Source organism: Colias croceus, chromosome 2, assembly GCF_905220415.1.
Source record: "Colias croceus chromosome 2, ilColCroc2.1".
NCBI classification, from domain to species: Eukaryota; Metazoa; Arthropoda; class Insecta; order Lepidoptera; family Pieridae; genus Colias; species Colias croceus.
In genome coordinates this window covers 888,031-902,166 of record NC_059538.1, presented here as the reverse complement: position 1 = coordinate 902,166, position 14,136 = coordinate 888,031, and the positions used below count along the sequence as shown (strand labels likewise).

Genomic DNA, 14,136 nt, shown 5'->3' with positions numbered 1-14,136 from the left:
TCAATAGACTTGAATTATAAAATATACGTATTATTATTTCTCATGTATACTTAAATATAGGTAATATACAAATATATAATAATTAGTAGAATACACAACACAAGTACATATTAATAATAATAGTAATATAATATAAACAAGACATAATAACATAATTTTACATATAGGTAATATAGATATGAAATACAATATAACACAATAAACAATAAACACAATCGTACCCTGTAATATCCTATGCGACTAAGGCTGGTTACGAAACTCGGTAAGAAGCTGCTTTTTAAAGCCATGTTTAAAACTTGATAAGGTCCTCGAGTTTCGTAATGGAGGCGGTAAATTATTCCAGCACTTAGTCGCACTATATTTAAAACTACCTTTAAAAATCGATTTATGGTGTTTAGGTACTGCCAGTTTGACAAGAGTCGCCTGAGTGAGAGTCGTATGAGTGTTTTTTTTTTTTTAAATAAGAGATAGGAAGAAAATGTACAGTATTCTTACATCGTTTATGTTTCAGCAGTTTGCTAGTGGTTTTAAACTGGAATAAATTGATATTGATGACAAAGGCAAGAAAAAAATTGCCTGATCAAATAAATGATAGCATTCAATTCACAAAAAGGCATAAAATATAGCTCCAGCATTCAAAGGTTTACCAAAAAGGTTAACACAAATCCTATTACTATCGATTTACCCAAAAGCTAGCAACACTAACAGCAATAAAATCAAAGAAAACACGGACCATGTCAGGGAGCAGCTAGTAAAGTTATAAATAACCTAACTTATTCATGTAACAGTCGCGGTCTACCGTAACGTCAAGCCACGCTTATTTTTATGGAGATTGACATTTGCCACAGATAATCAAGAATTTTATTGCCATATCATAAAATAGACTATGCTGAATTAATCTGTGAAACGTGAGGCTGGATTTGGCTTTAATGTAGAAATGCATCGCTAGTGGTTTTACCGACATGTTTATAATATGTAAGCGTTCTCTGCAGTGAATATTTAGGGATTTACATAACGTTTTTAATGTTGGTTCGTAACTATACCTCTCTCGCTTATTAGTGTATAAATATTTTATCAATTTAAATTTCCTAGAATTATAAAACTTCCGCTTATATAGTTTACATAATATATACAATTTAAAAATTGATGAATTCATTTGACGGGCTTTTATCTCATTATATCTCAATATAAACAATTTAGAGTGTTGTTTGTTTGAATATTTGATTGTTTATACGCAAAATCACTTTTAAACAGCTAAACAACCTTTGATGTTATTGAACATAGATCTAATACAATTATAACTAAGAGTTTAAGAAAAACTTGACCGAGAATAAATAAAAGATGGAAAATCTTGTTTCAACATTTACCACAATGCATAAGTAAAATCGAGCAAAGTCGCGGGCAGTTGCTAGTTTTTATAAGAGGAAATGATTTATTAGCATAATTTGTTTATTGCTCCGAAACTGCTGAACCAATTCTTCACCAGTAGAAAGCAGAATCCTTAATGACATAGAAACTAAGTAAATTGACTAAATTTTGATTTGTGTTCATACCGGACACAAATTAAAATTTAACTCGGGCGGAGCCAGGTGGAGTTGCTAGTATCAAATGAAAGGCAAGAAATTCTCCATCACGATTATATGAACAGTATTTGCACAACTCGCATAAAGTTAATCGGACGCTATGAAAATAAACACATGCGGTATGCATTCGGTAGAAATGTATTTCGGGAACTGGAATTAAATCTCCGGTCTAGAGATAATGCTTGAATATTATCACTTTGCAGTAAACACGATATAAATGTTATTTGAGAAGGTATGCTGAAGCTATAGGACGATCTGCTTGCGATAGTTCTTGCAGAACTACTTATAAGAAGAATGTGTAGGTAAGTTCAGAAAAGGTGGTGTGCAATGTTCCTGAAGAACTGCGTCATAAGAAAAGTCCAGTGTACGTGTCCAGAAAAGGTGGTTGACTTTACATGATGTGGTCATCATTAAGGGTCTAGCTTCGCTGTCCTGAACAACTTCTACATAAGGCATTTAAGAAGGAGCTTATTTGTCCAAAAGAAGTGTCCATTTAACATCACGTGGTCGTCAATAACAATCCACCTTCAGTGTTCCTGAACTATAACGTCATAAGGCATTTTAGAAAAGATATTATATGTCCAGAAGAGGTTCTCTGCTATAAAATGACATAATAGTCAAGCACTAACTTGATAGTTAGCTAAGATATTTTCTGAGCGAACCGGGTCGGAGACAACATTTTCTTTTTCAATTAATCTACGCATTGTTCAGATTGCTATTGCTTCAAATGATAAAGGAAAACATCGCTATGAAACCGGTATATCGAAGCTAAAACAATGACATCTACCAACAAGCAATTGCCTGAGTAACCTTAAACCTCAGCGTTGTATGCAATAGAAATGACGGTAATATTATTTCTGAAGTGAAAGTACCATGCATTTGTGAAGCAAATTATGGATAGATGAATAAAAAACCGAAGACCGAGCCAAATGGCGTGCCTTAGGAGAGGCATATGTCCAACAGTGGACGGAGAAAGGCTGAAGAGAGAGAGAGAGAGAGAGAGAGAGAGAGAGAGAGAGAGAGAAAGAGAATAAAAAACATGTTTCGTAACAAAAATTGTAGTAGAAAAATTAAGGATTAAGTCTATTACCTTCTTTTATTGTAATACTATCAAACCGTCTTAACAAGACAGTTTACCTTACTTACATAAGATATAAAATAATTTATTGCCAAGTGTACAGATATACTTTGCCCGCCCCTTTCTCAGTTGTTGAAAACCTTAGATGAATATACATTCAAAATACAGTTCACGTTCGTATTATTAAAGTTTTTTTTTTAATTGCAAAACTACTCCAATACGCAGGCAACTCAAATATTGGTATAAAGAACTGATAAATCAAATATTGAGCGATAATCCACGGCTGGAGCACTTGATTTGCATGAGGCCAGTCAAGCGCCAATTCTTTATTGTTTAGATAAGCAAAAATTAAGGGTCTTTCATCCCTTTTTACTGAATTTACGAGGTCTTTTGATGACGGCCAAGAGTTCATGTATTTTGTTCATGTATTTATGTATTTTGACTGGAGTTTACTAAATAGGCTGTTTGTACTAATATACACTATACTATATTATGTTTGATTGAACGTGATAATCTCAGGAAGTAGTAGATTGAATTGAAAATGTTTTATTGTATTGGAAAGTTAATTTATCGAGGATGTCTATGTCACGCTTTCTCTTAAAAGTCGTTAAGTTTTTTTTTATTTAATTAATAAATCAGAAGACCAAATCTCCTCTATCACATGTACAGTTAAAATATACCATAGTACAATAATTTACATATTTAAAAAAGTACATCAAAGCACAAAACTTCATATCTCCAAGCCCAGATATATCATCTTGAATACGTGAATACATCAAGTGCATAGATATGAATGATTCTAACTTCTGGACCTAAGCCTTTCATTTATCATGCACTTTAAAGAAATCTCGGGTGCAGTTAAAAAAACTGAACGTATGCCAAATGGCTGTTACAGATACTTTGGATTCCGCCAAAAGGTAAAAAGTGTTTTGCGACAGTTTGGTATCTGCGCTTTTCATATTAACTATATGCGGTAATGTTTGTTGTTTTGCCATTTGTATAGTAAACAAGCTTTTTTTAAATGTCGCAATTATGAAAACAATAAGCTTAAACCTTATAATTTCTAAAACTTCAATAGACCCAATTTCATTTTTCTTTCTTTCAAATCGCAAGGGAGCGATTTTATAGTTTAATTTCTTAATAAAAATACTTTATAAAAATAAATAGATTTATAGATGGATATCATATAGTTAGAAAGTTAAAGAGTTACTTATAGGCTACTCCAGACCAAACAGTAAAGCCGTTAGTATGAACATGAAATATAAAACAACACATAAGAAACCGTGTCATATATTTGCATTCCACTATCTATCTCACACAGAGTAAGGAACCTGCAAATACAATTGGATTCCCATAAATCAGGCAGAAACGTAAATGCTCGACTTTAATACCTACACACGTGACGCCCGCTTCTGATATTTTTTTCCACTGGCTTTTTTGGTTTTTTATTGCTTCTGCGGGAGTAGATAGTCTGTGGTAGGGTTTAATTTATTGATTTTTTGTAAGCGTATAAAAGCGCAATTAAATTTGAATTATAGATACCTACCTAATATAAAATTATCAACACGTCATTTTCATCTTTAGTAATTACACAAATTTATTGTAAAATAACATTGATACAAAATATTAGATTCAAAAGTTCTCACAAAAGGCATAAAATGCATCTATCCCTCTAGGCAATTACTTTGTATAATCGTAATTTATAAGGAAATCCGACAAGTTCTCAAAAAATACTCAAATTATGAACTGCTCTAGAATAAACGGGGTTGACTTAATTATCCAGATTACGTCATACCCTGTCCACAACCGAAGTCACTATCAATCGAAGTATAAATGTGTATAGCTTAAATAAAACTAAAAAACAGGCTTTAATAGCATGAAAATAAGGTATCGTTGCCGATCCTTGCTAAGAGTAATAAGTTTGAATTAAATCTGTCCGTCTAAAGTGGGTCAAAATCGAGCTTAAAGTCGTTACATTTTTTTTTTTTTTTTTTTTTTTTTTATGTCAGAGCAAGCAAAGGAGCAGGTGGGCCACCTGATGTTAAGTGGTCACCACCGCCCATAAACACTTGTAACACAAGGAGTGTTACAGGTGCTTTGCCGGCCTTTAATGGACAAATACGCTCTTTTCTTGAAGGCCCCAATGTCGTAGTTGTTCGGGAACACCGCAGGTGGCAGATCGTTCCACAGTTTCACCGTACGCGGAAGGAAGTTGCGGGTGAAACGGACAGTGGTGGAGCGCCAACCATCCAGATGGTGCGGATGGAACTGGTTTTTACGGCGTGAGGTCCGGTGGTGGAACTGTGCGGCTGGTAAAAGGTGGAACAATTCCTCAGAGCACTCCCCATAGTAGATTCTGTACAGTATACAGAGAGACGCAACGTCTCTCCGCACTGACAGTGGATCGAGCCTATCGGAAAGCCTACGGTCATCGACAATTCGAGCTGCTCGACGTTGGATGCGGTCAAGAGGAAGGAGTTGATACTGTGGGGCTACATACAAATATGCAAAGTGAAGCTAATAAAAGCGTGTTATTAAAAGCCGTTTAACAAAACACAGATAAAATTAAAATATAAATATGTTCAAGTAAGCACTATGCAGAAGCATTCTTTAACTGGAAGAGTGGAAAGCGCTCGCTGAATTTAGCGAATGTGCAAAAAATTATTTCATAGAATTCATGTCAAGGTACGTATATATGAAAATTAGCAGAGGAAGTCGTGGTTCCGTAAATGTTGATATTGAGCAAAGCTATAAAATTGCAGTTAATGTCTTTGACGAATAATTGATAGCTCAGAGGTGTCAACAGTTTATACGTAGGTAGTTTAAATTCATATTAAATACAAGATCTACCTGATTCAATTATCCAGCATTGGATAGTATGAAAGAGTAGTTACAGCTGTGTAGAAACACTTTTAACGCGAATAGAATGGCCATTTAGACAACTGTCGAGACTTAATTTTCTTTATTCGTCTATTCCAAAACGATGAATATAAAATTTTATTGTTCAACTGTTAACAGCAAAACAATATGAAAATGTTTACACAAAAAATTCGTTTATTTTGTTACACATTTATTACTACAAAAATGTCTAAAACTATGTCCGATGAAACTGGGAAAATATTACGGTACATTTTTCAACGCTTCATATCAACGCTATTTATTTGATATTTATTTTACGGGTGAAAGTTTCAGCTATAACTTTTATTTTATATCTTTTAGCGTCGTTTAAAGCACCATCTAGCACTCATAACTGCGGTCGTTCTATATCAATCAACGGGTGCCAACTACCATCAATCCGATCGGCCATTACAACTGACAGAGGAAAGCGCGCGAAAACAGAAAGGACCACAGATAAGCGGCCATTTTGTCAATAAGCAGCGTTCGGAAACAGGGAAATGAGGACATAATGTCGACGTTAGATAACCAAGGAGGTTTAATGAGGAAAAAGTTTTTTATGTTTCAGTGAAAATAAATAAGCGTATTTATTGCGGCATTATGAAATGCGACGTGAGGTTGGTTCAGACGAATGATCCGTAATTCTTTTCAAGTTTTTAATGTTGCGTTTGAATGGCTAATCGTCGTGACGCAAGATCACAGGGTTATAACTTTTATTTCTTTAGTGCTTGCCCCTTGCGGAAAATGTTTTAAACGGAAGCTAGGCTTGTGAGCGCCATTCTATGAGTTGACGGTACAATGTCTCAATTCGGTACAAGTACTAATGTTGTATTTACGGATGCATGGAACAATTTGTTGCAACAAGCTGTTCTGGATTTATACGATGTTGATTATGTATGGTGTTCAATTTCGTTGTTGTTTTTTACGTTTGACATATTGCCCTCAATTATATATTTTCATTAGGCTAATAAGTTTCTTTAAGACTTGAAAAAGCCTATAATATATACTAAAAGCCTTTTTCTTCAGTTACAAAAAAAAAAAATTAAATTGGGTTTGGACAAAATAAAATTTTTTGCATTATTAAAATTGTTTTGTTTCAACTTCATAGCATTTGGTGACATCAATCGAAGATAAAATTACAAAACGAGAAAAAAATATTTTCTTCTGACAAAAAAAATACAAACATAATTAATCTACATAATAATTCAGGATATATATACTTAGTCGATAAATTACATATTATGATATTTTTGGAACTGTAAGGCAATACATAAGTTTAATAGATCATTCACTTTTAGTAAATTTAATAATCTGTCCACATTAAAAAAAAGTATTTTACAAAAAAACCCAAATCTGGATTTGCTTTCATATGTCACAAAAACTTTATGCATGTATCTCGATTATAATACCACAATTTTCGTGAAAACTCCAGTTAAAAACGTTGTGTCGTGGAAATTCTAGGAAAAGTTCAGTTAGCCACATTTGGGATTATTTTTTATATTACGCAATTACATTTTTTATTCATAACATACTTCGCTTAACTATAATTGCCAGTGCAACCTGACATGCAACGTATTTTCACTTGTGATAAATCATAATTCATAATAACAAATCGAATTGAAATTAGTAAATTGATATGAGTAACATCATTAGTAACTAAATATCGTCTACACAATTAATATAAACCGATCTTTCTAGAATCAATATAACCTAACTTTTGTAAAACAGTACTGTGATAATGACCAAAATCGTAAAATAGTCAGACATCAAATTCTTTCAAAAGGCCATTTTTCCTCATAAATACGGAATCTTAAAAAGAAAGCACGAAGCATATTTCAATAATGAACTTTCCCAATTCCCAATACAAATCGCCAATAAATATGTAAATAAGACATAAATTACAGCGAGATTAATCCAGTATCATAAACATAACAGAAGTAAGAAAATTTACAAGCCTCGGACGTTGCTTGAAAAAATGATTAGTGGCCGTAATCTGTGTACAGTGTGTACATGTTTCACTCTAATATGGGTCAACATTGTCCAAACGCCGGTGCGATGAACTATGAGAACGTTTCGAAACACGTAAATTGCTTCGGCATGAAAAATCAGACAATTAAGGTTAGGAAATGCTATAATTAAGGAAGCGGAGCCCAGACATCTGCGAAGTTTTGATGAGCTCGAACTCGGCCGGAATTATGATGTCTGTTTTAAATTATACCTCCGCAAGATTGGTATTAACTCTGAGTTTGAACATAATATGAGTATTGAGTGTATGTGAAAACTTTCGCAGCGTCCTCCTGCAAACCAAACCTTCACCATCGACTCACGTGCACGAAAGGACGATCCTGGCTGTGACGTCTGCTCAGACACAATTTAATGCACGCTTTTTATTTTGTCATTAACCTTCGAGGTGCTCCGGTTTCGAATCGGCAACGTTTTATTTTTGAAACACGGTTACGCGCGGTGATTAGCTCGAACGTTTTGTCGCTAGCACTCACTGATGACAAAATCGTGGACGCGCCAAAAGACTTCCCGCCACGGGCCGAAAAGCGAAAAAAGAAAATTTCGAATAGCGAATCGAGTTTGACAGTTGTTTTTGGCGGGAGCGTCGTGCGGTTTGAGCGCGAGCGGCGCGCAAGAGAGTTCGCGTCGACTGGGCGGCCGGCGGCCTCGCTGAAAAAGCTCCTTGCGTTTAATACATAGGCGCGATGTGCAGTCTATTTATAAATTTAAGTTGGGGCGTGCAATGCTCGCACGAGTCGCAGTGCCTATAACATCATAATATTTGAAGTTATTAGGTCGGCTGATGAAACACGTCGATGTTTATACGATAAAGTTAATAAACTCTGGTCCTACATTATAAGATATAATATACACGGAATTAAGATGTTTTAGCGCACTGAAAACATGATTTCTTTCGCACTCATCTACTTTTAAAATGTTTTAATGTTTAGATTAGTATAGTTGTATAGAAATCAGTGAGTTTGATTTATTTATTTAGATTTCACTGAAGATATTTTATTTGAATGTTAAAAATAGATAAGAGAATGTTTTTATTTTCATCATTAAAAATTTTCTGCAAGTCACTTTATGAATCTATTACTTTTCTACGAATTCATTTAAATTAGACTGATATAATAGAAACATCCCACGAACCAAAACCGATATAAACGTTCTAATATATTAAGTATCATATAATTTTCTAAACAACATAATATTATAAATGTGATAGATCAAATATTAAGTCAAGCAAATCAGCTGACTGCATATTGATAACACTTACATATATTGATGTAACCTGGATTAGCACAAAGGTCTCAGTTTGCTGTGCAAGGGCGGGCGGGAAGTTTATTATATTTAATTTATCTATTACTGAAGTGCTTTTAAAATTTGACTGACCGGTTGGCTTGGTTGGTAGTGACTCTGCCTTCCAAGCCAGAGGTCGTGGGTTCGATTCCCACCCGGGGCAAATATTTGTGTGATGAACATAGATGTTTGCTCTGTGTCTGGGCGTTAATTATCTATATAAGTATTTATTTAAGATTATATTATGTATGTTTATCAGCCATCTGGTTTCCTTAACACAAGCAAAAGCTTAGTATGGGATCAGATCGTGCCGTGTGTGACATTGTTGTAGGTTCTATGTAATATTATTGAGTTAAAATATTTTATCACATACTAGCTTACCGCCCGCCGCTTCGCCCGCTTTGACTTAAACCTAATAAATTATATATTAAAACCTTCCTCTTGAATCACTCTATCTATTAAAAAAAATCGCATCAAAATCCGTTGCGTAGTTTTAAAGATTTAAGCATACCTACAAAGGGACATAGGGACGGAGAAAGCGACTTTGTTTTATACTATGTAGTGATAATGAAATAATGCATATTGCATCTCTACATATTTTGTTTTCTGTTATAATAAACATTGTCAAAGAAACTTACACGTGCAATAATCATCGATTGTTCTTTAATATTATTTACCAAAGATTTCATGAAACACTATACAAGTAAGAATTAGTTTTAAACAAACTTTGTGACGCCCATGATGGATTGGCGAGGTAAATATAAATTGATAGACTTTCTTAAACATTATTGTTTTCAAAAGCTCATTGAAAAGTGCTCAATTTTTTTTTTTTTTTTTTTTTGTTATAACTGCTAATGTTGTTCCGATTTCTATTCTGGCTTAAGTTTTTATATTTATCTATTAGTATTTTCTATAGATGCAATTCTAACAATACGATACATATTTAGGATCTGATTTCGAATAGAATACAGCTTACAAATTTGCTTCATTATGCTTATATTTGCTGTATAAGTACAAGTAAGCTATAAGTTGAACAAATAAGCAAACTCTGTACTGCAGCATGCATTTTCTATAATCTTCCTATTTTTATTTTTTTATTTCATAGTAGGAATTCAGCCGCAGCTGGACACGCGGACTATTCAAAAGCAAAGTTTCATCCAAATCCATTCAGTGATTTTCGCGTGGATGAGGAACAAACATACATCCTCACAAACTTTCATGTTTATAAAATTCTACAACGATAGTCCGATTCTACAAATCATCAGTCATCACAAGGAAACCCGCGGTACATTTCAACACCACTTTAAGCGGGCTACTCACCTGCCACAGGGACAATCTCGGTGGACTGCGATCGGAACAATTTCATCTATTCTCTAAATGGCCCCTGCTTGCCTATACACATCACAATTAAGGTGCAATTACCTGCGGTAAGTGAGTAGCCAGTTTTAAGGAGCCATTTAAGAGTAGAATCCCAATATTGCCCCTGGCAGGTAGGTGAGTAGCCGGCTTTAAATTTCACTATCGTTACATTACCTTGAAATCATAGTGAGACACCAAAATAACCGATTGCTTGTCAAGTGGATATTAACTGAAAATTGTTTTGACAACTACTGACAGCTTTTTGACGTCCATCCAGCATGCTTTTAGCTGTGATTTATACACTATTATATTTATTGGCTGTGTGTTGTTTCTGCATACAAATAAAATCGTGGTATAAACAGAGATGAAATATGATTTTTATTGGTTTGTTTGATGCTGTTATGTGTAATTTATATGGAAATCGGCGATTTAAGTTTTAGCGCCGATTTTTTAATCCTTGGTTAAAATTTATCCGTCCAATAAAGTATTAACTGTCAAATACGGACAATTAGAATACATTTTTGAAATGGTAGATTAATACGTTATTCGATGATTAAGTTTTAACCAAGGATTGAAAAATCAGCCCTTAGTGATATAGACTATTAAATAGTACTTTCAAAATAGTTTTACAATGAAACAAATCATTTTTATTTGAGATCCGAATATACGTTCTTAACTTTTCAGTTCAACGGTTCGTGAAGCTTAGTTTTCAATTTAATTTTCGTTTTATTTTTACTTTTATCTTGCAAATGTCCATCATTAAAAATATCGACATAATATTATACCTTTATATTTGAATTTCACGACAAATATCATATTAACAAAGAAAGAATTTTCTACAAATATCATATTAACAAAGAAAGAATATTCTACAAATATCATATTAACAAAGAAAGAATATTCTACAAATATCATATTAACAAAGAAAGAATATTCTATTTGTATTTTTTTTCACTTCCTTTTCAATAATGCACCTTACGTCATATATTTTATTATACAAAACAGAGTGTACAAAAAACATGTATTAAGATTTCGAGATCCATTCAGTTAAGTGAAAACTAAGTAACAAATTAGAACTAGATGGAAATAAGTTACGAGAACTTAGCTGCGGTTGAGGCTTTGCATCCAGTTCACTTGACTAGTAACTTATAATTCGCGCTTCCGTAAAATCATTTTGTTATTAAATATCATATTTAGATTTATAGGAACAAAAACATTGAAATAATAAGCAATTAGGCAAATATTTACGTTACCTTATAAGTAGGTATATTTAGTTTTTTCTTTTAGAAAAGAAACCATCAATTTGTGAAGTAACAAAAAATTGGACTTAACCATGGGTTTTCTACAATTGAAATGATCCTAAGGTTAACCGTCACAAACAGATCTCTAATCTCTATACAGGCATTTCTATATATTCAGATTATGCTATAAAGTAAAACAGCTAAACTTAATATCTCTACGAAATCGTGTAAAAACCGGCCAAGTGCGAGTCGGGCTCGCGCACAAAGGGTTCCGTAGCAGCAAATATAATAAACTTATTATGTCAATTTATACACCTGGTAAAATTACAGTTAAATCAACCTATCTCAAAAACTATAAGAGATACTTTGATCAAACCAAAAATCGTTGAAAGAGTTAATTAGCATGCATCACCTCTATTTTTTTTAGAATTTTATACCCCGTAGTTATAAAAATAGAGGGGGGGGGACATACTTTTTACGACTTTGAGAGCTGATATCTCAAAAACCGTTCACTTTAAGAAAAATGTTTTTTAGAAAACTTTATATCATTTTAAAAGACCTTTCCATTGATACCCCACACGGGTATGTACATCGAAAAAAAAAATTTCATCCCTCAGTTACATGTATGGGTGGCCCCACCCCCAATTCTTTTTTTTACTATTTAGTGTCATATTTTTGTAGCGGTTCATACAACACATATTCCCATCAAATTTCATCACTGTAGTACTTATAGTTTCCGAGTAAATTGGCTGTGACAGACGGACAGACGGACAGACGGACAGACGGACATGACGAAACTATAAGGGTTCCGTTTTTGCCATTTTGGCTACGGAACCCTAAAAAAAACTACAGTTTTGAAATGTCGGACTCACGAAGAAATAAGTCAGACTTTGTCTGAAATGGTAAACTAAAACATCTGTACAAAATGGAAATATTCATTTTGTTCGTTTAACATATTTCCTTGCTATCTGCGATGCCAATACCGTAGTCTGGGACAAAAAATACTTCAAAACTGTTCCGCCAAATATCTACAACGCGAGTCGATATCACAAATTGCAATTAGGTTTTTTTTTAGAAAGATATTTTATAAGAGCAACTTTGCTAAAGAAATTCCTAAAGCTTAAATAATTTATTATATATTTGCAAATTGGTTAATAGAATTACATTGTATTAAATAGATTTTTTTTTGTTATGCTATTGAACTTTTGTATATAGTGTATCGGGAAGGCACAGGCTCCTGAAACACAGCGAAAGCTATAATAGGAGTCTGTGGTCCTCATTTTTGTGTAATGTATTCTGGTTTAATAATTGATTTTTATTATTTTTTTAAATATGTTTCTTATTCGCAATACGTTTATCGGTAATTATTAGAAAAGGTTTAAATTGATTGAAAAAAAAACTGATTTAGTTCTATATTTTGAAAGAGCAACTTTGCTGAACGAATTCCTAACGTTTTTCGTATTCTAAATATTATGATAGTTATTTAAATATTATAATTGTTAAAAAAGGTTTAAATGGACTAAAACAAACCTATTTTATTTCTAGGTTCAACCATAAATATCAACTTGAAAGTTTTAATTGAATTTGTTCAATTACATATGCAACGGTTCTTCAAAGTTTTTCTAATCAGAGTAAATTTATGTTATGTTCTGCTCTATATTTTTTATTATAGCACTCCATTTTTCTACGTGATATAATACAATACATATTATGATAAAATTATATGTCATATTTTAATTTAATTCAAACTTTGTATACGTATCATGGATCAGTGACAACACAATAATGAGTTTATCTTATTAAAGTGTGTTTTTTAGTTTTATTTTTTAGTTATATATTTTTATAGATTACATTACGTACCAATCCGTGATAATTTTTACATATTTAAATGTCCCTCATTAATTTATTTATCCATTCTAACATGAGCTTTTTATGCTAGTTTTCTCATCTCTAATTTCTTCGATATCACCTCAATACCGAAGTGCGCAGTGAGTAAACCAAAACCAAAAAATAGCCATTAATGAGTTGCCGAAGTTTTTATGAAATTTATTTTGTAATTTAAGTAATATCATTGTTTGAATATGATTGTACTATGTATATACTATTGTTTTAATGTTTATCTTTATATAGAGGCATTTATAGTTGTTCAGAATCATAAAATGGTGTAGCATTAAAACATGTCTAGCCATTCTTTATAGTGGTATTTCTCCAAATAATTTTGTGAAAATATACCTACTAAAACTATATTTAACGCAAGAAATATGTGGCTGTAATATAAGGCTGTATTCAAAATTTTAAAGGAAAACTAATATTAAGTACAGTTTGTATCCAAACGGACTGACGTATCATCGACATAAAATCCTATGTTTTTACGGAACCCTAATCGATTGATTCAGTTTAAATATTTAATACAATAATTGTTCCTTATCTGAGTAATTCATTGAAAGTCAGTTCATAATCAATCCTTTGTTTCGAACATTGAATGTTTTTTTAAAGAACATAAAGGGGTGTAATCTACAATCGATATCGAGGCGAAAACTATTATAGTTTTTAGAATTTTTGTATGTATGTCTGGGCTAAACTCAAAAAGTACTAACTACATGGTTTTAATTCAATTTTTTGTATGAATATTACTGACAGGTTGCGTCTACATATTGCTCATTGTCACGCTAGG

The 14,136-nt window shown here is 32.8% G+C and overlaps 1 protein-coding gene across 5 annotated transcripts in view; it reads right to left on the bottom strand.

The window, feature by feature from the left end:
• Window positions 1-8,233, bottom strand: part of LOC123698759 (innexin shaking-B-like) — a 59,457-nt gene extending 51,224 nt beyond the window's left edge. Inside the window, exon 1 of one of the 5 annotated variants that reach the window (XM_045645527.1) lies at window positions 7,960-8,233. The gene's annotated coding sequence lies outside the window, so the exon portion shown is untranslated. Of the gene's footprint in view, window positions 1-7,866 lie in introns of all 5 variants that reach the window. The other 4 variants (XM_045645518.1, XM_045645556.1, XM_045645537.1 and 1 more) reach the window with 4 other exon arrangements.
• Window positions 8,234-14,136: the final 5,903 nt, after the last annotated feature.